The sequence below is a fragment of the Elaeis guineensis genome, chromosome 8 (assembly GCF_000442705.2).
Source record: "Elaeis guineensis isolate ETL-2024a chromosome 8, EG11, whole genome shotgun sequence".
In the NCBI taxonomy this organism is placed as follows: Eukaryota; Viridiplantae; Streptophyta; class Magnoliopsida; order Arecales; family Arecaceae; genus Elaeis; species Elaeis guineensis.
In genome coordinates, this window is record NC_026000.2 from 3,354,559 (window position 1) to 3,380,785 (window position 26,227).

Here is a 26,227-nt window from a genome sequence, read left to right on the forward strand (position 1 = left end):
ATGATGTCTAGTGCCAAGTAAGAGACCAAAATAGCGTGCATAATAGACATACCCTAAAATTGTCAAAACCGAAGTCATTTTCTGAAGGCAAAATTCTGCTTACCCGGATCACAATGTCAGAAAGGATGCCTAACTAGCCTGCTACCTCTTCAATTCAGCCTTATGCTAAGGTTCCCAAACCACCTAGTTGATAAGTTATCAAATTCAGATCCACTATCTTCTAAGACATGTAGGAAACGATTAAAGGCAGAGGGCATGGCTTAGGTCCTGCTGTGAAGCGTAAACTAAGCGCCTGCTAAACATGGTCGCTTATGTGATTCTGGTTGGGCTTCCATATTCAGCAGTGCGCTTTAAAGTTATAAAAGACTGCTCCACGAATCTGAAAGTCCACAGTGTATTACAGATAGGCCCGTAGAAGCAAACTAGAGCGGGCCTAACCTGCAACTCACCAGCAAACAGGTGGTATAAATCAGCTTGAATACAACTATACACTGGAAAAACGAAATTTCACCAATAAAGTTGCACTTATCGAAACAAGACAACACCGCCAGACCCGGAAAGACTGGCAATAAGCATATAAATTGGTACTAATGTTCATGACTGTTATACCTGCCTGGTAATACAAGACGAAATGGGAAGCAGTGTTTCTCTTACATTGCCTGCAATTTGCATTTAAAAAAATAAATAAATGACAAAATTGCACCTTCAAATAAATGTTTATTTATTTGATGAAAGGGTTAGCATAGCAGATCTCTTCCTTTTGCATCCCCAGTTGGAGGCCACCTGGTTTGTCTTTCTCTTACTCCCCAGATAACCTTGGCAGTTCGAAGCTCCACAGTAACACTTGACCATGGGCCCGAAATGCACGAATCTACATAAAATAAGGATATGGATCTTATTATCCTCCCCATGTAACAGATTTGAATAGAAGATCAGATGGAAGGTTGAACAAACTCTGTTGTCAAGCAACCCAGACGATACCAATGGTTGAAATACATTTACTGAGACCCTCAAAACAAACAATACACTGAATATAACTTCATTAAAAGTCATCTAATACAGAACTATGCAAAATATTGCATCAAGTGATATAAATGTCCAATAGTTTTTGTAGAACATGCATGTCATGTGTGCTTCTAATATCATGGAACCCAATCATTCAAAAATGAGAACACATTAAAAAATACACGTATGCACTGGCATATTAACCAATATTTCTGATATACATTTCAAAATATATGCATATCAATTTACAGTTTCTCAGGGAGGCACCTTATGGAAGTTGTATTTGATGCAAGTTAAAACACATTGCATGCAAAATATATCAACAGAAGGGATTTGCATGCATTAACCAATCAGCAAATCCATAAAACAAATTGCCGAAGTGAAGCATCATCAAAAAGATGCAATTACTCCAAAAACCTTATACAGTACTCCATTCATCACAACACATGGGGAACATGCGGCTAAGACAGAAAATCCAGGCCATTCCTTGCACAGACCAGGTTAAAACAATATATGTCCAGACCTGGCTCAGGCCCAACTAGAAAATTCTGCTGTGAAACCATGTGCATGACAGCCAAATAGATAGCATAGAACACAATGGGTTGCTATCGACACTGAAAAATGTTTGCTTCCTTGCAAAAACAAAGTGCAAAAGATTAAAGTGTCAATAAAAAAAAAGCAACATTTGTTTAGATTATTTTCCAAACCTTCTAATTTTTATAACCAAACCAGAGTACCAGACTCATTCCAGTATGCGATCTCCTTTACTTAACCAATGAACTTTTACCATGGGCTATAATTCAGTATTAAATTGAAGCAACGAGTAGTATTATAGAACTCATGCTCCCTTATGACCAATGATAAAACAAAGACAGCACCCGCTAGAACCATCATAGCATTGATTTATTCACCAGAAGTTCAGTATGCCATAGATTTCCTCTAGATACACAACAAAAGCCTTATTTTAACTGAAATTCTGGTGAATGTCTGATTCACAAGTAGCAGTTGATATTGGCAATCTAACAATTCATGACAACGAAACCAAGACACTTCTACAGCAACAAAAACAAGATACATCTACACAACCATAGAGTTACATCTAATGTTTTATAACAACAAAACCAAGATACTTCTACAATCCTTGTGATTGGCCACATCTACAAACAGTTAAGATTGTTGGTTGGATTTTTTTTAATCGATAAGTTTAGAGCTCAAATGTGCAACTATGACCACTCTGACACCTTGTGCATATTGGGTTGAAGATGATAAATACTAAATACAATATTGAAGTACAAATATAGGTCACCCAAGTGCTCAGTATACTGTCAATACAACAGCAAAAGCAATTAACATCTAATAAATTTACAGTATGGATATGTCCCTAGTCATATACCAGCTGACATTGTCAGCAAGTTGCAAAACAAAATTATCATCTCTCTCATATATCATACATGCCACCATGCAGAGTATAATACATAGACATGCAACTTACAACCATACAGAATCCTATATACAATATGTAGATTCGCAAAGCCACATGGCTTCACAAATACACATGATCTGCACCACATTAAGCTATGAAGAAATTGAAACTCATCATCCAGAACCGGGAACAGATAACCTAAAACAGGGATAATATTCTTTAAATAATTAAGGTTCAATAGGCTTAGCACTGAAATATTTCAAATGATAAAAAATTGTTTCTGGTAAAATCCAAAATGGCACGTAAGGTGCATCTCTGTTTTTTTTTCCCTTCCACCACAGATATTCAGAATGAGGACAGGAGCAATACAGATGGACATAATGCAGAACTATTAGTGTGCAATTAAGGCCGAAATGGCCACAAATAGATTGCAGCGTCAGAAAGAGGAAGAAAGACAAACTAATGTCAGTAATAACAGATGATTTGTTAGTAAAAATGGCTAAATGCAACCAAAATAGCCAAAAGGCCTAAAGTAAGAGATATAGTTTATATAACATGTATATTGAACTTTTTTCTGATTATCGTACATGGAATCAATAAAACTTGACAAACATGACCAACCAAGGATCATCAGCTAAAGAGCCGTGTAAGCCATTCAGTGCTTGTAGTGGTATATATAACTAGAAGTTTTACAAGGCAATTGAGGAATATCTAACTAAAAGATATAATAACATCCAGAAATAATTTGAACTTTTGCATAAACTGCAACTTAAGCAGAAGAAACCAAGAAATCAAAATCAAATAATGAAAAAGAAACAATAATTTATCTGGTACCTGTAATCATATGTCAAAGGCTCCCCAACTTCTACAGAACAAGAAGCAAACACACCAACACGTGTCTCCCCATCAACTTGCCTTTTAAATTTTTTTTAAAAAAAAAGACTGATCAGTCATAGCATGATCTGGGGAAAAAATAATTTCCTACTGTATATGAAAAGCCTAAATCAATATCTCCCAAGAACTGACTAGCTTTGAAAATATTGTTAAAAGACATACTGAGCAGAAATTTCAAAGACATACCACTTCTCTAGTTTACAATTGGGATCACAACTGTGGTTTAAAAAACGAGAAGCATTTCCTTTAAAAGTTGCATCAATCGTGAAATCTTTACGAATCTCACACATGTAAAAATTTTGATCGCCTCGGTGTTTCATGTCCCAAAGCCTTTGCTCACACAAAGCATCATCAATAACTGAAACAGAAGAAGGGAATGAAAATGTAAATCAAATGCTAAATTCATAAAAAAAGATGAATGTGAGTCTCTGATCTTTGTGTGCTGAAGATCATTCTAAATCCAAAATTTACAATATGCACATACCACGTTAAAGAAGCCGGACTTTACCTAATATATGCACAGTAATGCATGCATGAATGAACATGCAAAGAATCAACAAAAGAAAAAAACCTCAGAATATAGATATAACAATGCAAATTTCCTTCTCAACTATATTATTGTGATTAGGGAAGTTATAAGCATAGCTCTAAGAATGCTAGGTCACATAAGTCTGCAGTTAACAGACTAGCCTTTTCTTTCACATATATTGATGCTAGCATTCTGCATGTTCTATGTACATGGCAGGATACATGAATGTCTTATTTTTTTGTAAAATATTCATGGAAATAGAAGGTTGTAATTTTATTGTTGGAGATAAAAAATAGAAGAGGGGTGATGGCCCTTGAACTACCACTTCTTTGCTTCCCTAGCATTAAGGAACAAATACGTAGGGATTCTTATTTATTTGTTTCTCCTCTCTCTTAACTATATTATGATTCATTAAAAGCATTATCATATTAGAAAAGTCCAGTTACACAAGACATCTGGTTTACAAAGAAAAGACTAGTCACAAAGCTTCTGTTCACTTATCAATGAGTATGATTTAGGTTGCCTAAAAGCCAGTGATTTAAGCTAATTTATAAACAGTAGTTCATTAATTTACAATAGTGGTCAGCTAAATCGACATGCAACTGTATAGTGATTATGATCACATACTTAACTTGCAAAGGAAAAAGAGAGAACAACATAATGATGCATTTGCCAAAGACATCCAGATAATTATATTACGTTACATGATAAGGCGTCAATAACATCCAAAATATCTATTTCTAATTGCTCAAGTGAATATCCAATTCTCTACTTCCACCAAAATGGAAGCATATTAAGAGGCATGGATACTTTCAAGTTTCAACAGCCCATAGGTAACTCATAAAAAACTGTGTTTTATTTCACTGAAAGGAAACCAAACTTCTAGACTTTGGTCAACTTCGGTATGGATCGAATGCTCGTTGCTTCACACACATCCACCGAACTTAGAGTAATTCCATGTTTCTGTTTTTCCCATTGTGTGATTTATAAACTACAACAGGCAACATACTAGAAATAGTAGAAACTGAAATGTAAACTTTTGTTTCTAGGGAGGTTGATCCTCTACAAGCATAGTTGCAACAGTGATTCAGTCCAGAATAACTATCAAGAATCCAATAACAAGATACAGATTACAAATGGCATTATTTAAACACCACATAAGATTAATTCATTCTTCACCATAAATATAGAATTACATTTGAGGAATTAACATACTATGTTCCATATAAATGTTAAGCAAGCATAAAAAACATGATAATGATGTCCATCTACCTTCTCCAATATATTCGATGACAAAATCTCCCTTTTCCATTGACTCTAATGCCACTACTCCCCATCCACAATGTTTTGTCTACAAGAAAAGAAATATGAGATATATTGCATGAAATAAATTACATGGAACAGAGAAAACAAAAGTAGAATTCAAGAGAAATACAAAATTATAATTGACTTCCCAACAATTTATTTGCAATATGCCTTTTTTCTAAATGATAGAACTATAGAATCCTTTTTAAGAAAAAAAAAATGGCAATACTAGTGTCTTTTAGCACCTAAGATTTGAAAATAAACCAAGTTTAATGAAGCTACTTCAATCTTCATAAGGATGGCCTTGTAAATATTTATATGAAGCATAGAGATATTACGTAAAACCTTAGTCAGGAATCTTCCACTTAGGGTGGCATATTCACTTTGGCATCTCCTTTGAAAGCCATCCATGCACCCACTTCCTAAGCATTTCTTATCAAATCTTTCTTTATTATAGCTGCTTCCGATATCCACGTCCTGCACCAGCTTCGAGCAACTAAGCATAAAACCTAGACCTGCGTCTAAGTTAGTTAAATAAAATAATTAATCTCTAAATTTTACTATGGCATACAGAAACATATAAATGTTATTTACATCCCTGGTCCCATTGTCTAACATTCAGGTCCTAGCTTGGTCTAAACCCTAAACAATTCTTGAAGGGAATTCTAACACATGTCGTAATTTTTTTCCTTAAGATACCTAAAATACCATATTGTATAAATATGATGAACAATCTAATCCAAATTATGCACTTGAAATAAGCACATAGACAAACCTACGGTTACTATATTTAAAATCTAGTTACATCATTTAAGTACATAACTACTTGTTATAAATAATAGCATTCCAAGGTACACCTGTACAGCCTTTGTCAAAAACAACCAGTGAAAAAGAAAAATGCAAAGCAGAACCAAAATTGATGAACAAAGATTGGTCATGAATATAATATGTATGTTAAGTAATAGTTATCTTAATTAACATGCACAACATATGTATTATTATAAGTTGATAAAACCTGCAAGCACATCATCCTGCCCCTCCCTGGTTTTACTCCACTTGTCCTAGAAACAAAAGTAGAAGAAAACCCCACCACAGCCATTGTCTCTCACTGCTAGACATGAGACGGCACTGCCTCTTGTGCATCACTCTTCAGTTTTTCAACAGTCAACAATTGCTTTGTTTTCTATTCCTTTCGACTTCCATTTCCCCTCTTTCTGTTCTTCTCCTTAAACCTACACAAGTTTAGGGCATTTTGTTCTATCTTACCTTATATTGTATCCTCATCTTCTGTCTCCCTCCATGTTGCTTCTCTTCCTTCCAGTTCCTCCTCCTACTTCTACCTTCCCTAGTTCTCTTCATCATCTCTTCCATTCTCTTTATTTAACCAGAGTAATTGGATTGCCTCAAATAAAATATTACTCAACATTTTATTTTATAAATAAACTACAACTACAAAAACACTGTGAAGGACAATATGGTATCTTTCTAGTAATTAAAAAAAGATGGAAAAACTAGGTTAATTTAAAGTTACAGTATCAGAAAAATTCCATTCACAATGTACATGAAGTCTTGAGTCCTTTGCAAAGTGGATCATCAATGAATAGTTAAATGCTAGAAAAAAGGAAAATGCAGAAAAAATGACCAGACCCACCAAAGACAAAAAAACAACATGATCAACCTTTCAACGTGCAACTCAAAAGTAGAAGTGCAGTGCGTTGCAAGAATATTTGGATCAATTACAATGGAAGTATCACACGAAAGGACTTATATGTCCATCCAACAGAAATTTCAAGTATGCTTATTCAAATCCTACAAAGTCTATTTCTAAATAGAGGTGTATTAGACCTACTTGATAGTATTTTGTAGTAGCTAGATGATTTAGCTGCTAATATTCTGGGGGAACTTATATTGTTCAAACTATGCGATCATAGTTGTTGATGCCCAAAAGGCATACAATGTGGTTCTTGTCATAAATAAGTATCACTTTTCTAACAAGGCCCATATCCTCCTGTACCCTTTATTTGGTACGAAGGATGGATAGTAGGGATGGCAAAATTGATCCGACCCGATGGGTATGCACCCTACCCGAACCCGGTCAAACCCGAAAAATAGGGTTTGACCGGGTTTGGGTTCGGGTTCGGGTTTGGGTAAAACCCGAAAACTATAGTACGGGTATGGGTAGGGTATGGGTAGTGCTATTTTCTATCCGAACCCGAACCCGACCCGAACCTATGAGTATGGGTAATACCCGAACCCATACCCGAATCCATATCCAAATATATATATATATATATATATACACACACACACACACACACACACACACATATCCGAATATATATATACATATACATATATATATATATACACATATACATATACATATATATATATATACACATATACATATACATATACATATACATATACATATATATATATATGTATGTATATGTATGTATATATATATATACATATACATATATATACATATGTATGTATATGTATATATATATATATATATATATATATATATATATATACATATACATATATATATATATATACATATATATATATACACACACAAACACATACACACACATATATATGATCTCTCTCTTTCTCTTTCTCTCTCTATATATATATATATATAATTATATATGCGTATGTATGTATATGCATGCATGCATATATGTATGCATGTATGTGTGTGTGTTAGAAGTGTGTATGTGCGTATGTATGTATGTATATATATATATAATTATATATTTGATTTATCTTTATATATAAATCTTAAATTTATAGTTAATGTGATAATTATATTAATTTCATCAATTATCGAATTATACTTGTATATTTTTTTCTTCATTCTCATTATCTTTTAGTATTTCAAATTTTTTTTTCACTAAATATTTTTTATTATAGAATAAGATAATTAATATTTTTATATTTTTAAAATATAAAAATTTTGAATTCTTTATCTTTTTGAACAAGTCCTAATAAAGATAGTCTTATTTTATTTAAAAATAATACCTTTCCATCTCTATAAAATCAGAAATATAAACTTATTCAAAATATCAATAATAATAATAATTATTATTATTTCTTCATTATGGTTTTATCTTCAAATAGACAATTTCAATTCATCCCATGATAGTGATTCATCTTTAATTCATCCCATAAAAATTAAGTTTAAAATAAAAAAATACATCAAGTGTATATCAACCAAGCCAATAAAGCAATTGAATCTAATAAATAATTATTTTTACACTATATAATCTTTAATATATATTTTATTATAAAAGTAATTAGTAGCCTTGATTCTAAAGTAAAAAATTGAACGTAAAATATTTTCACTATATATTGCAGCTAAGTATATAATAAATAACTAATATAGGACTTATAAGTATATATATGTATTCAATATTTTAGTTACATAAGTGTATAATAAATGTTACATAAACTATAATAATTTTAATATAATAAGTAAATAATATAAGTGTATTTAATATTGTTATTATACAAGTGCTACACAAATTATAGTACTTTCAATATAGAGATTTTTAATGTAATAAATAACTTGTATAAGTATATAATAAGTGTATCTGGTATTGTTATCATATAAATATATAATAAGCAAGCTATTAACCAACTAATATTTATTATTCAAATTTAATTAAAAATAAACTCAAAATTATATTATCTATTAGTATTCTAATGTCTAAATTAATTAAAGTAAACTCATAATTATTAATTATAATATCTAAACTTTAAATTAATAATTATAATATATATATAATATATTAAATACCCTAACTGCCACCGGTTTTCTCCTAAACCTAAAATCCCTATTCCCTATTCTTAATTTTCTTTTACCTTGGAAATTTTGATCGCCGCACCGTCTCGCCGACTGCCGACCGTCGTCTCGCCATCTCGCCGACCGCCGTGCCGTCCCGCCTCGCCGTCCAGTCCTGCCTCGCCGTGCCGTCCCGCCTCGCCGTCCCGCTGTCCCGCCTCACTGTCCCGCTGTCCCGCCTCGCCGTGTCGTCCCGTCTCGCCGTCCAGTCCCGTCTGGCCGTCTCGCCGTGCCGTCCCGCCTCGCCACCTCTCGTCCAGCCCAGTCGTGAGCTCCACAGGCCCTGTTTTCCATCTCACGACCTGTCGTGACCTTCTGTTCGCCGCCGCTCCACCACCTCACGACCTCGCCGGCTCCCGTCCAACCCTATCGTGCCTCGGATCGAGATCCACAGGCCTTGCTCGCTGCCACTCCACCGCCCCTGCTCATCGCCCCCGTCTCCAACCCCCACCGCCCCTGCTCATCGCCCCTATCTCCAACCCCACCACCCCTACTCATCACCTCCGTCCAACCTCTCCGCCCCTGCTCATCACCTCCGTCCCACCCAGGTCCTTGTTCAGTGTTCACATCGTGTTCAGCCCAACCACAGGCCTTGCTCGCCGCCACTCCACCGCCCCTGCTCATCGCCCTCATCCGGTCCAACCCCGTCGCCCCTTCTTAGTTCTCATCACCTCCGTTGGGCCCCGCCTGCTCATCGCCTCCGTGACTCCGTCCAACCCCTCCACCCCTGCTCATCGCCTCCGTCCAACCCCGCCGCCCCTGTTCGCATCGTGTCCAGTCCTGTAGGCCCTGCTCACTGCCACTCCGCCACCTCTCCACTCCGCCACCTCTCCAACCATCGTGTTCGGGACGAAGGAGGTAATCTCAATTTTTTTTTTACTTTATCCCTGTTGTGATTGCCATACATCATCATATGATACAAATAAAAAATTATTAAAATTTATTTATTTCATTAACAAGTACTTCATAAATATTATCAATTTATTTATTTATTTATTATTTTAAATTAATATTAAAAAATTATATTACGATCTTTTACTATCTACATATCTTTGAAGCTGCATGGATATATAAAATGTTATAAATTTATAGAATAGTTGCTTATTTATGTTTTGTATATAACTTTTCTCATGGCAGTTTATTAATGATGTCGGAAGAAATATTGAGCTCTCAGAATCCCAAAAATGGAGGTTCTTCTCAAGAATTAGAGGAAAAATCTAATCCTTCAATACCACAAGGAACTTCTACTTTTAGTACAACTCTTACACCTACATCGAATGTCATGGGTGCTTCATCTGAACCAATTTCTATGGCAGATAACTCAACTGTAGAGCATGGAAAGCAAAGAAGTGTGGTTTGGAATCACTTTACCAAGAAAAAAGTCAATGGAATGGATAAAGCAGAATGCAATTATTGTCATAAGTTACTTGGAGGGTCTTCGAAGCATGGAACAAATCATTTACATCAACACATGAAATCTTGTCCGAAAAGAAGTACAAAGGACATAAGACAAATGATGTTAAGTACGGATGTTAAAGGGGATATAGCTAATCATGCTTTTGATCAAGCAAATGCAAGGAGAGACTTGGCTTCTATGATCATAGTACATGAATATCCTCTTTCGATGATAGATCATGATCTGTTTAAAAAATTTCTCAATACACTTCAACCACTTTTCAAGTGTCCATCTCGCAATACTATAAAAAGTGATATTTTTAAAATTTATGACTTTGAAAGAAACAAGATGATGAAGATCTTAGAGAATAATACTAGTAGAGTTGCCATAACAACAGACATGTGGACAGCTTCAACCCAAAAGAAGAGATTTATGGCCGTCACAGCGCACTTTATTGATAACTCGTGGACTTTACAAAGCCAACTTTTGAGGTACCGAACTCTTTAATACTTTTTTAGTGCTGTTTTATAATATTTTGTACTTATATGATTGTTTTTTGATTATGAATTATTAAATTTTTAATAGGTTTATCTATGTGCCTTGTCCGCATACCAGTGATGTTCTTGCTAAAGTATTGGTCGATTGTTTATTGGATTGGAATGTGGATGCAAAGTTATCAACAATTACTTTGGATAACTGTTCAACGAATGATGCTTTGATTGGTATTGTGAAAGATAAATAACAAATTGATTACTTGTTGCAATCTGGTTCCATGTTACACATGCGTTGTTGTGCCCATATTTTGAATTTGATTGTCAAAGATGGTTTGGATGTGATAAAAAGTAGTCTTGAGAATATAAGGGATAGTGTAGCATATTGGACTGCAACTCCTAAAAGAGTTGAAAAGTTTGAAGAAACTGTTAGACAATTACGGATTTTTTGTAGTAAGAAATTATGTTTGGATTGTCCAACAAGATGGAACTCTACTTATTTGATGCTTCAAACTGCTATTCAATATAAGGGTGTTTTTACTCGATTGAGACAACGTGAATCTTAATATAAGTATTCACCTAGTGAGAATGATTGGGAGTTTGCTCGAAAAATTTGTGAAAAATTGGAGATTTTTTATACTGTTACTGAGTTATTTTCAGGAATAAACTATCCTACTGCCAACTTATATTTTAGAAAAATTTGTCAAATTAAGTTGGCTTTAGGAGAATGGTTGTTTGAAGATGAAGTAATACATGAAATGGCAATGAAGATGCTGGACAAATATGATAAATATTGGGGTGTTGTGCATGAGATAATGGGTGTTGCTTCAATTTTAGACCCAAGATATAAGATGAGTTTAGTTGAGTTTTATTTTGATCAAGTCTTTGAGAAGGAAGAAGCTCCCAAGTATGTTGATAAAATTCGGATATTATTAAATAATTTGCTGAAGAGCTACAAGTCAAGTAACATTTCAAATGCAGAAAATGTTAAAGATAGTGAGGGACAATCAACTATCAAGTCAAAGCTTGATTATGATGATAGTGCTTTACTTTCTTTTATTCAAAGTAAAAAGAAAGCTAAAGTAACAGTTATGACTGAGTTGGACCATTATTTAGAGGATGATGTGTTGCCTTGGTCTGATGATTTTGATATTTTGGTATGATGGAAGCAAAATGGATTAAAATATCCTACATTACAAACTATTGCTAGAGATATACTTGCTATTCCTGTATCCACAGTTGCTTCTGAATCTGCTTTTAGTACAAGTGGCAGACTTGTGAGTCCTCATCGAAGCCGACTCCATGCAAAAACAATTGAGGCATTGATGTGTGCTCAAAATTGGTTATTAGCTTCTAAAAGAAAAGGTATATTAAATTTAACATTATTTATTATTTTGTGTACTTTTCACTATATTAATATGTTTATCTTATTTTGAATCATTGATAGATGGATCATTAGCTACAAATACTTATGATGATGATGATGATGATGATGGTCATTTGGATTGTTCAGGTAATAATATTTTTACTTTATGATTATTTTTCTTACTTTGTTATATATATTTACTTAATTATGTATTAATTTTTTAATTATTTGTTGCAGAGCCTACTATTTGCCTTGAATGATTTGTGGAGTTGCAGTCATTTCATGAAATTATTTGAAAGTTTGGTATTCAAGTTCACTACCTTTTTAGCATTATACTAAATTTTCATGGATGAAATAATGAACTTAATGGTTATGTTAGATTTTGAATGGTAGTTCTATTTCTATGTTGATTTCTATAAATTTGGACTTATAAATTATATTTTATGTTGAATTGATAATTTTGTTTTGATTGATAATATGTAGAAATTTATTTTGGTTGTTTATATATTCTATGTTTAAATGTAATTCTATTTTTATGTTTGATTTGTATAAATTTGAACTCATAAATTATATTTTATATGGAATTGGTGATTCTATTTTTGATTGATAATATGCATAAAATTATTTTACTTTTTTTTGGGTATAGAATGGACGGGTATGGGTTGGGTATGGGGCGGGTATGGGTTGGGTATGGGGAAATGAGTTACCCACGGGTATCCCCGAACCCGTTGGGTATGGGGATGGGTATCTCTTTTCTTACCCGATTGGGTATCGGGTAGGGTTTGGGTATAGGGTATTAAGTTCGAGTTTGGGGATGGGTAGTATACTACCCGACCCAAACCCTACCCATTGCCATCCCTAATGGATAGGTGAGGAAGGATGGATAGGTGAGATGATGAATGAGTCTTCCATCCATCTTCTTGTGTGTTTGGTAAAAGATGGAAGGATGGATAGGAACTATTCCCTCTTCTATTGGATATAGAAGGAATGTAAGGATGAATGATATTTATATAATATTTTTACTAAACTATCCTTGGATTAAAAAGTATTATTATTATCAATTTATAGAACTTATTTATACTAAAGAAGTAGGGCAATATATAAACTTATAGTCTTCGTAATTTATAATTATATAAAAATAATATAAATATTTAATTTTAATTTGATTTAAGTAAATAAATTATTTTATAAATCAATTATATATGAATTAATTTTTTATATATCTTAATTATACAACTATCTAATTAATTTATAATTTAACTTAAATAGTTGATTAATGTTATATAAACAATGTTAACTAAAAAATAGTGAATACAAATAGAAAATAGAAGGCAATTCTAATTCCTTCTAATTATGAAAATTATGTACTAAAATTAAAAAATTAGTAATAAAATTTAATAGTATAAGATTAATAATGTAGGTCAAATAATATATATATTAAAAAAATGAATGAAAAAATAAAGAAGCATTACAATTTTTTTAAAAAATTAATAAAGAGTAATTTTGTCAATGTAGAAATCCATCCCTCATATGTTCCATCTATCCTTTCAATTTGAAAGGATGCAAATTGGTAAGCTAGGATAAATCAGCAATCTATCCTTTTTCATCCATCCTTAAGATTTTTTAAACCAAACGATGGATAGGGGCCATCCATACCCCATCCATCCTCCCTTCTATGACTCCACTTAGAGTTAAAGAGGGTAGTGTTGAAGCCAATATCATCGACATCATCCCAAACTGTCTGATTCGAGGCATATAGAGCTGTATTGGTGGTGGACCATGATGGTTTCAGCCTTCACATTGAGAAACTAGCAAGGAGAGGAGGAAAAAAAGAAGAAAAGAGAGAAAAAGAGAGCGATGAAGGAGGGAGAGAGAGAGGAAGGATGGCGGATAGCCAATAGAGGGTCAAGGAGAGACGGAAAGGGGTAGAGGAACGACTCCACCCTCCAAATCCCCTATTTCATTCGAAAGGGCATAGCATGAGGGGTGGAGGAAGGGCTCTGCCCTCCGTGATCCCTCTGTGCCCTTTTACCTCTGTCGACCGTCTACAACCTTCCCTCCCTTCCTCCCCCTCTCTTTTTTCCTCTCTCCCATTCTCCCTCTCCCCCACCCTCTATACTATGTTGATATGGGCCCGGCACAGAACAACATAGGGGTGTATCAAACTATGCCATGGGGCAACCAATATAGGGCCGGATATCGGCACGACGATCCTTAGTCGAAGCTCTTTACATGTTAGAGGAGAGCTTGACCTCTTTGTTATATCCAAGCAACAATCCATCCTCCCTTCACTTCAACTTGGAGCATTGAAGGTACCCAATAAAGCAAAATAGTCTAACTAGTAACTACACGTCAATTTAATACTTCAACCACCAACATTTCTTCTTATAAGATGTGAGTCAAAATCCAAGTGACAAATGTGTGTTTACACATATACACATATAATGTATGTGCATGTATACACATGCAATATACTATACTTAATGTCCCTACTGAAAAAGTTTCAAGATAGCATCATACAACTGAAGTAAATTGAAATGTTTGATACAAACAATAATATTATGCAGTCTATGATAATAGCTGCTTAAAACTAAAACTTAATAATATAGCTTAATAAGTAGAACTTTGGCCTCAATTGCTAAATTAGCATGAGCAATATCTCCTATTCGCGGGTCTACTAATGTAGTCCACCCCCAGAGGCACAGGAGTGGCATTAGGTTCTGGGGGACCCAACCCTGTGAGATTCCCAAGTGCAAGTTGAAAGTGGGCTTGCTTCTGGCTATTTCTTCAGTCGTCAATCAGTATTGATCCGGCTACTCAGTCAATCATCAGTGCACCATGTGAGAGATTGCTTTATAGAAACTCTAATTTAGATACTTGAAAAACCAAAGGATCTATAAACCTCAAAAGTAAGGTAACAATAAATATTTGGAATAACATGACCAGATTGGGGAAATGAAAGCTGATTAATATGCTATCATTTCCAACAAATAGATGAAACAATAACTACAAGTAATGGTGACTGGTATCATGAAAGATCTAAGTAAAAAAGTTAGAAACTAAGGAGAACACGAAACTAATGGCAAAGTACACTCTACTGAGGACACTATAAACATCAATCACCCAAGTCAAGGAAAATATATTGGCAAATCTAGTTATGTTTAAAAGTAGTCATCAAACATGTACGATTGGGAGGAGACTAAAAAGGTGAGATACCCACCACTCATGATGGTAGCAATTTACCATAGTTACCAATCAAACATAATGCATACATAAGGCAAGTGCATTATGTTGATATTAATATTAAGCGCACAAGCAAATATGCAAACAACAACTTAACTGCAAACCACTAGAAAAACTGGAGGAAACTTTTACCTTAACAATTTTTATTTTTTTCTCTTTGCGGAAGGGTCTGTTTGTACACATATCTGAGCAATGACAGGCCTTGGAACAGCTGACTGAGAGACCCCTGTGGGAATAATGCGTCCACATAAATCATCATTTAATGCTTATCAAAGACCAATTTATACCAGGATTGTAGGGTATATGCCAATCATTGATTCATGTGACAATATTTATATGTACAATAATTTTGCAAAACATATGTCAGCATGTAGTAGCTCCAGCTACAAGCTTGACAACACCTGGGAAAAAAATTTACATGTGGAAAGGGCAAAAGGATGGCACAGTAATATTGGAAAAACTAAGAAGACGTGGCTCAACCATGTCACATCACTACCACCTGGACATGTCAATGTCCTATGTAATTCAGAAATAGATTTAAATCAGAGTAGGAAAAAGAGTTGAAAGAGTTTTTCAGTTTTCACACTGTAAGTTTATATTTTTTTTATCAAGTCAAAAATTTCATAGTACCCAGTTACTTGATACTAAAAATATAAGCTTGACAAGACTTTATTTGGAAAGGATTTTTATTAGGTTTTATATCATGAATCACCGTCTTCAACTAGCCCATTTGAGATAGATTTTGAATTGCATGTTGAGTCCAGTCAAAAGCATATCAAACAGTACTTTGAATCTTTGATTATTTTGTAAACTAAAATATTGAGGAAATAGAATCACATGGAAAAAGATGCATCAAATAAAACAACATTGCAGCAGTTTATCCATAACAAAAGACATACAGATTTTGACTATGCAAAATAACAATAAAAAAAACACAATCTACAAGTGAAAAGTTTGAGTCAATGGTTAACAATAATAACAATGTTTTGCAATTGAATCCATAAATATAAGCAACTGATCATGACCAAAACAGATGCCAGTACCTGCATTCACAATTTTCCCTACATATGGAGTCTGCAATGCAATTTGTGCACCCAACACCAGTTTCTGCACCATCACGCTTCTTCTTAACTAAATAAATATCTTGCTTTGTTAAGGACACAAAATAATATCACATGAGACCTGTCTTTGATAAATAAACACTAGATCTAAGTAATTAAGCAACACAACTGTTTTGCTGATTTTTGTATTTTGGAAATTTTACGAAGTTCCAAGTAATATTCAAGACTAAAGGATACTACGCCTGATATGTATGTAAGGAGATGGCTCAGTTTTGTTCTCCATAACATCTTTCAAAATGGCACCAATCTCAAACAGTTCATCAACATATGGAAGTGGCAGACGGCTAAAGACTTCCTGCAAATAAAAAGAGAACAGTTGAAACACCACCTGAAAAAGCAAAATAAAATAGTAAAGAAACTCCTCAAAAATTCATTTATTTGAACTAGCTCTTCCAGCAGCTTCCGAAACTTTTTTGGGCTCCAAATTTATTATTCTTTTAATTTTGCATTCAAAATTTCTAGATCTACAGAAAGACAGAAATTTGGGGAATCCCATTCAAACATAAATTTCCAATTCTGTGTAATATAAGAAATTTTATGAATTTTTACAACACATTCAAACATTCATTGCCCAAAAAAAGGCTGAATGTTCATAACTTCAAATATTGAGAAAATGTGCAAGATCACAATATACCATGATTTTACAGAATATTCAAATACATCCAAAGAAGAATTCTTTCATTTATAGGATATGACCAAGTAATTAGACCAAGGAACCAAATGAGGAAAGTCCCTGATAAGAAGTCCAGAAGAGAAAATTGTGGATGATGGTCCTAACCTCTACATCACTTGTGGGATCTGCATGCTGTTATCCAATCAAATAAATCAGTCCTCTCAGCCACAACCTAATCAATAAAAAATAAGAATAAAGAAGCATAGTTCTACAACAGGAACATTAAAGAAGAACAGGAACAGAATGCAAGTCATGTAGAGCAAGCAATCATATGTGTTAGCCCAATTTTGTTTGTCATGAATTTTGTGATTCACATATTTAACTTGGATATCTATCAAAAAAATGAGGAAGCAATAAAAACTCATAGCAAGAGAAGACAGATAAATAAGGCAATCAATCTGCAATGAACTGAGAGATATTAACTCCCATCCAATCTGTGGAATTTTCTGTGTAGATCATGAGGCGGAAAGTTCAAATCAGGTACTCGACTTATTAGCTATAAACAAAGTGACATTAATTTTCTTCCTTTCAGGTGGAAGAGAGCTTAATAAGTAAATGCAACCCAATCAACATCAGCATGAAAGCCTGTATTTCGTCATTTGATGTAAGTACAATAGAAAAGAGAAAAGAAATTAAAAAAAAAGATCTATAGTACTGGTAAAGATAAATTGCGAATCATCAGACAAGCAGAAAATGTAACTTTAACCTACTTCATATATGCCACTCTTAAAGGTGGTAAGAATCAAACAACAAATAAAAGAAATAAACCTAATCATTATGAAATTTGACCCTACCAACTGCTGACCCAAATTATTTTTAGTATTCTGAAGTAGTGAAAATGTGTTCCTTCTTTAATTATGCAAAACATGTGTTTTTTCAAAAAAAGAACTCTGTGACACAGATTTTTTATGAAAAATAGGATCAAGCAACAGAAATGTTGTGATCCCATAAAGCCAACACATTACCAACACAAGTGAAGGGGTTATCGCTTATCTGCATACAGCAATATAAACCATGGTATACTAATACCGAACCAGAAACCTATTCCAAAAATTGCAGAACGTTCAAAGACGTATTACATTCCTGATACAACCATTTTCATGAGGATAGCAAACTTATTAATGAACGGGCTCTCCTACTATAGCAATATGAACTTATCTAATCATTGAGGACATCAACAACACTATCCTTTTTTGCTATCTCATTTTCAAATTATATGTTTGACAGATTGCTGCAAATCTAATGCAAGGTCAAGAGATGCAGGTGCTTCTAAAAAGAGATTTCTAACACAAGAAATTTTGACCTGATTTGCATACAAGAAACCTCTATTAAGAAATTCTATGATTCTACTGAAGAATGTAACCAAGCATGATCAGCAAATTTTGTAAAAAAAGAATTAAGAGAATAGCACATCTTGTCTCATGAAGAAAAGAAGAGATCGACCTCCTTCTCAAGTCGCCAATCAGCAGGATGCCTCCAACAAACCAATGGCCCTGGTTGAGCTGTTAGATAGATGATATCTTCAGGCCATGGTGCACACTTCGGGTGTACTGCTATTGTACATTGTACACAACGCCAGTAAAATTTCTGCTTGCAAATGAAACAAGCCTGTAGGACAATAAAGAATAATGAGTAGTTTATACACCAGTTAAGTACACTCAGGATATGTTGTAAAGTCATACCTCCATAAGAGAATTTCAGGAGAAAATCCATGAGACGAAAAGGATTTGAGATAATCAATAAAATATAAGTATTTACACAGACATATAAGATAAAAGGTAAACAGAAGACGGGTGAGCATTTGTATTGTTTATAATTAACCTTAAGTGAGCAAGCAATATCTAGGGACCTGTACTAGTAAACATCAAGAATGCCCACACTTTCATAACACATTGGTGTCCACATATCTAAACATGTAAAATTTGATTATTTTGCATTGTAATGAAGGTAACTATCAAAGTTGACATGTCATCATATGAGGTATGGTAAGGTAAAAGCCTACTGCAAAAAGTCTTGTAGGGTTATTATATAAGATTAAACTGCAAAAGCATGACAATGTGGGTTGCAGTTACCTTTAATGGAAAGGATGGAGTTTCAAAGTAGGGAATAGCTTTACTTAAAGGTATACCTAGACCCCAAATTGTGGTTCAACAAAACAATCATAACACATCCTTCACAGATTGTTTTGTCAAATTTAGATAACAAATCATCTATCAAAATAACAAATGCTACTTCATATAAGCATAACGGTCCCTTCATAATTTAAGTCTGATAAGTAACCAAGACAAACTAAGATGAACAAAAAGAACTCATATTGTGAAACCCTAACCAAGGAACCTCAGAAATTTAAGAAAAAGGAAGAAAAGAATCACCAGAATAGACGCAGCAATTTAAAACTAGATCATCTGATAAAATATGATCAAGGACAGAGATAGCAATGACAACTAAAAAGAAGGTACAATGTGAAATATAAGATCAAAGACGAAAAAGAAGGAATTGAGATAGAGCAACAGAATCATCAGATTAATGATATCTTCTCTAATGAGGCACTCATGTAGCCTTCCATGCCTCAAAGGAAAAGGACAATCCTCAAGAAAACCCATACTTTAGATCCAACACCAACAGAGCAAGGGAGAAGATGGAAAGGAATGCAAAGAAGAGGATACTAGGCCTGTTGTCTTAATAAGCTCAGCCAATACTCCCTTTTCCAGTCCATAGGACTTTTTCTCTAGGCCCTTGTCATACAAAAAACTAAAAGAAAGACTCACAAGGTTGATCCAAAGGGGAGAGAAAAAGAAGACAGAGGGACTGACTGAAAAGAAATAAGAGAATAAGGGATACGAAAGCTTCCCAGTAATATATGCACATATAGAAGAGGGCCACGTGAGCATGAGGGGAAAAAGATAAGATAGGGTGGTGGTCGGTAAGCATTAAGTACTTGACTTCGATCATCATCCTTTGTATGGACGAAGACCTTAGAGACCTTAGTTTGACTTAAGAGCTTTTTGGTAGCCTTCAATCTAGAGAATTGGTATCATTTTATTTGGTGCACTGCCTGCACATCATAAATGTCATCTCACTTAAATTATCATGGGCTTGACACATGATAAATGAAGTGAGTGCGACACACACCGCATTACAGGGGAAAAAATGCATCAACTAATCATACAAGAATAGTGTTTTATGGGAGAATCAACTACTAGGATCCTACTCCAAGATAAAGATTGGATCCTCTTTTAAGACAGAAATAGTAGAGGAACCTTTAAAACTAATGATGTAAATAACGGAGAACGAGAGATTAACAACTAGAGTTCAGTATAGATTTATAAAATTGTGACCTAGAGAAAGTAGTAAACTTGTGCAACAGAAGACATTGGCTGGAAACTTTTAATCACAAGGAAACCATGTTTCATCACCTAGGGTAGCTAAAGTCAAGGAATTGAGGAATTCCTACCAACAATAAGAGAAAAAAGCCTCTGATTTCCTTAAGTTCTGCATCCCAGTAAAAAGGACAGCCTCTCATAGAAACAGGTTGGCCACTTACACCAGAACCCATTTCCCAATCACTAAGTATGATGACTCTCCTCAAGCATTAGAGAACAGTAACTTGAGTATTGGGCTAACAACTCGCAGTAACATGACAAACCAGCCAACAACTAAAAAGCAATTAAAATGACATAAAAACATAAACTCTAGATTCCTTGGCTACTTTATTATTCCAAAACCATAAAACCTATTGCCTGGAATATCCATGCTCATATAAGTGGAAGCAATGCATGTCTCACTTGATCAAGAAATTGAAATGGGATCATCGCGAGATCAAATGATCGATACATTAAGTTGACATCCACATGGTGAAGAAAGCTATTCTTCCCAACTAATTCAGCACTAAGCAATCCAAGTTGGTGCATGGTTCTTTTGATCTAGTCCTAACTTATTGAACCAAAATCTCTGACTCAAAACTGTCTACATTCAATCTGTTCATTGTTCCAAGCTCATTCTTCTCCAATTAAAACAACTAAGTCGTTCAATTTCTAAGCTTGTTTTTGTCATTGGTTAAAGTTTTCTAAATCGACAAGCATTTCCATGAAAGTTCTTGAAAGATAAGCACTTACATGTTCGATGTTTGGTAAACATATAAAGCAAAAACACTTTTTACTAAGCTGATAGCACTTATGTCTAACATAAACAGGATAGAACCTAAATTGGATATACAACTGGGAACAGACATCAAGTTCACCCTTTTAATAAACTTCTAGTCAAAGTTGGAGCCCTAATAAAGCTGATTTTGGATGAAAGTGTTATATCTAACTTATAATCCAAAGCAATATCAAGACCACTCTATTCCCTGTTAGCGAGTTCAATCCACTTATACTAGCCTTTTACCCAACTCTGTTTGGGTTAAAAGTGTAAATAAAGAATTTGGAGGCCCAGCCCAAATGTTCAGCCTTTTGGATGAGTAGAATTCATGGTGAGGTGGATTGAATTATTAGGATTTAGTCAATCAACTTGCATCATTGATAAGTTTGCTTTGTGCAAGGCATAATAATTAATTATAAGAAACAAAATAGTAGATTTGAATAGGCATAAAACTGCTTTTTTCCAGCTTCTTTAAAAAGCTGCTTGCTAATTTCTACTTATGTAAGGAAAAAATTTTTGGATATCACCATGCTAAAATGTGTCTATGCACCTGCATTACCTGGACCCTCGGTCCAGCTCCAAACATCCATATCGGATACATATCTAAATTGGATACATATCAGGCATTTAGATACATATGAAGTTTTTTGGTTACCACTTTCAAGATTGGTAGAGAGCTGAATTCTCCCAACAATGAGTTTGGCCCTCCATTTTAACATTAGGAGTACTTGTTATTTTTAGAAATTGGTTAAGGATGTAGGTCCTAAAATAACTTTGCAAAATATTATTTTTCTTATATCCTTAAGATAATTGGGAAGTTTGAATACCTTAGCAAACAATATATTGTTAATATATTTTTAATATTCAGACAAAAATAATTGAAAGAAAGATGACTTAGATAGTTTGGACACGTACAACATAGGCCAAGGGATGCATTAGTATAAAGGAATGATTCGATACATATGGAAGGAATAAATAAGGGTGGAGCTATACCAAAATCATATGAAATGTCATAAGAAAGGACTTGATATTTCAACATCTTTCAGAAAGTATAGCCCTAAACCGACCCCAACTAGTTCAAGATTTAAGCTTAGTTGAGTTCAGGTGAGACGAACAATATTTAAAGATACAAAAATATATAATTTAGCTAAATTAAATTTTATCTTACATATCCCCATATCACGATTTTCCCTCTTGTCAAGTCAAACACTTGGATATGTGTCAAAATCCATGTCCATGCAACACTGGAGTGCACGTGTGTATGAAACTATTTTTGCTTTCAAAGATGTAAAAGAATTTCCTAGAACAACACCAAACATGTCTATACATCATATATTTGGACTATTCCTTTGAAAGAAAATTGACAATACCAGCTTCCAATGTATGTGTGCTTGGGATGGTGTGTGTGTGGTCAAAGCAAGAATAAAGTATTAGAGCATACACAATCAAGGAAAATAAGGCCATTATATAAGACCTAAATTATACTAGAACAAAAATTCAACATGCAAGAACCTCCTTTCTAAAGATAAGTATGCATGAATTCTTTACATTTGGAAGACAAAAGCAAGTAAACAAAATGGTATAGTTATAGCTATATTATGTTCTAAAAAAAATTACATGCTGAGGGCACTTGAAAGGTTTATGGTTAGGGACTCCAATTTTTTGCTTCGCACAAGTCTGATGGAAAGCTTGTCGACAACCTTTGACTGAGCACTGCACTTCTTCACCAGGGTGGATACATCTTTTGCACATCTTACAGCCAACCTAAAACAGAAGCCTAACCAAATATAAGAAGCAGAAATAACTTTAACAAATAAGAATTCAACCATTGTTTTCGCATCAGAATCATCAACTATCTAGTTAGATATCACATAAGATGAATGCAAGAATACAAGCCTAAAAAATAACTCAAAGTACCTGGTCCTTCATTCAATTTTACCAGTCATCATTTTCCTTTTATAGTGTACAGAATGAGGAAAACATGAACTAGTTTCATTCTATTCTTACACATTTTTTAAATTTGATCAGATAAAATGAACATAACAGAGTTATGAGAATGACAGTGAGGATTAAAGGGACAGGTTGAAAGAAATAGATTCTTCTTTTGATTCTCTCTGATCAGAAGTTATAGACAAACTGCTGGAAATAGGATGTCAGAAAAGATAAAAGTTGGAAAAGATACTCCAGTGGGCTCTTTAAATTGTGCAAACAAGATTGATTAGATAGGTTAAATATTCACTTAAGAAGCTTTTCTTAAATGTCTCTACACTAAGAACCCTGTTTTTTTTTTTTTTTAAATTTAGTTATTTCCAGATCTTGGAAAGCAAAGAGATAAAGGCTCTCATGCATGTAGTACGCCTAGTGACTAACTAAATTGTCAAAAGATTTCCCCTATTGCTTTGATCAGTTGATGAATACAATGTCTCCAGAAGGACAACTGACAACTAATATTCTCCATTCACAGTTATTGTTATAGACACAACCGCAACGACTTCCTTTTCCTTATAATTTAATAATTTATTTAAAATCCCTGAATATTTGCAAAGTCTCACACGATTTTCTTTGTTCCTTCTCAGGAATTCTCCTAATGACAACTATTTTCTGATATTTTCCAAATTTTTCCTCATTTTTCCTGCTGAAATAAACTTTCCTATACTGGCAAAATTTTTTACAGAAATGATAGAAACTATCCTCCAACATTACAAAACTGGAAAACCAAGAAAAGAAAGAAGACGGTCCAAGAAGGGATTTAGAAACCCTAAAAGCCAAGAAATCAAAAGAAAGGCCTACTGATTTACCACACTTCTGAAAAGTTTCCAATAATGTTTTGATCGGTTGATGGAGATAATAATTCAAGGACAATTGATACAGTACTAATATTCTCCATGGCCCTAATTGTTGCAGATGTGATTAAAACAACTTGATAATTTTTCCTCACAAAATTCACTCGTTCCTCCTCAGAGATTTTCCGATGGATTACTATTTTCTCATGTTTTCCAATTTTTTTTCTCGTCTTTCCTTCTAAAAAATGGAGCTTTTCTTATCCTAGGAAAATAAAGGATAAAAACAACCAAAACAATCAGAACCGTTCTCCAACACCAGAAAATAAGAAAACCGGGGAAAGAAAGAAGATGGTCCAAGAAAGCTTACAGAAACCCTAGAAGCCAAGAAACTTAAAGAAAGAGACTTCAAGAACTCACCAATATCGGGGCATCGGTGAGGAAAGGCAAGACGCACTCCCTCTCGGGCACCCCGGATGCTACCTTCTTCTCCATCCAAACCCTGACGTGCTGCTCGAGCAACTCCCCGCCGCTGGCCTTCTTGGCCCCCTTCCGCTCCCTCTTCAGCACCGAGCACGTCCCGCGCGTGGAGGCGGGGAAGCTGAGACGGCGGCTCCACCGGCAGTCCAGGGCGTCCCAATCAAGGGTTTCCTGGCTGGAGGAAGAGGACAAGCAGGACGGATCGCAAGGCTGGAGGACGGGAAGAAGAGCAGAAGAAGAGGAAGGGGCTGAGGAGAAGGGAGGGGAAGGGGAGGGAGGAGATTACTGAGATCCGGCATGGCCGATAAAGAAGATAAGGGTTAGAGCATCGAGGGAGAGAGAGGGGAAAGGCAGCTTTCTCTCTCTCTCTCTCTTTTTGCAGGGGTGTGTGTGGGTTGGAGGGAGGGAGAGAGAGCGGGAAGGAAGACAGAAACTGAAGGGAGAACTGAATTGGGACGCGGGCGGGAAAACAGGGGAACTGTGGGGCATTTAAGGAGAGCCGGGCTGGTTTGGGTGGGCGAAATTACGGATGGATCGCCATGGGTTAATTACTAGACGGCCATCGCCGCCGCTTCTGAACCCATCGCCGGCTTTAGAGGAGAGAGCGCACGGAAAAACACGGAACGGTGAGTGATGTATTGATGCGAGGTGGAAGGTTTTTCCTGGTAAAGGAAGACATATTAGCTATATTGATTGAAATGCAATAAAAGTTTATGATACAGTGGAAAGCAAAAATCTGTGGTGAACGGTGAGAAACTGCAATAGTTGGTCAACTATAGGTACACAAAAATATCACATGGCCTCATTCACTTAAAATAGAAGAAAAAAAGTTAGATTTTCGTTTAAAATAGAAGGAAAAAAGTTAGAATTTCGCTGCCTATTCTTTGGGCATGTAAACTCTATACTTGCAATTGTTTAGTAGTCTTTTATTTTTTTTGTTCTTTTATAATCTTCTCATGATTAATGACTAACATAATCATTATATGGTTTTATACAATTTCTGTTGCTTGTGCCTCATTTTGTACTTAGAAGAGGAATGGCCAGAAACTAGCATATCCTCAATGGGAATATCTAGCCGAAATTGGCTTAAAGGAGGACAATGCCAACAAAACAAGAGAGGCTGTTCAAGAGCTGGGAGCGTGGTTTATAGAATGAGAATATTCAACAGGAAGAAAAGAAAGACTTCGGCTTAATGCCAGCAAATTTACCATGCACACTTTCTCGAGGTACCGTCGCACAAGAGGCAGAAGCCTCCCCTGTACTTCCCTGCTCGCCCAAAACAAAGTAAAGTTTCCATGGAACCAGGCTTGTAGAATGGGGGACCAACAAGGACGTTGACCACATGCATACACCGACCATACTGCAACAACCGCCGCTGCTTTTTTTGCACCATTGCCTGCCAAAGATTTCAACAACCATGGCTTCCGGTCCAACGTTTGAGGCAGAAGAAAGCACACCTTGCTTACAGCCAAGCAAATAGTAGGATTACCTAATACGACTTGGTTCCATGATCTGAAGTTTC

At 34.9% G+C, this 26,227-nt stretch overlaps 1 pseudogene; it reads right to left on the reverse strand.

The window, feature by feature from the left end:
- Positions 1–525: 525 nt before the first annotated feature.
- Positions 526–26,128, reverse strand: LOC105050754 (histone-lysine N-methyltransferase ASHR3-like; annotated as a pseudogene).
- Between the last annotated feature and the right edge of the window lie 99 nt (positions 26,129–26,227).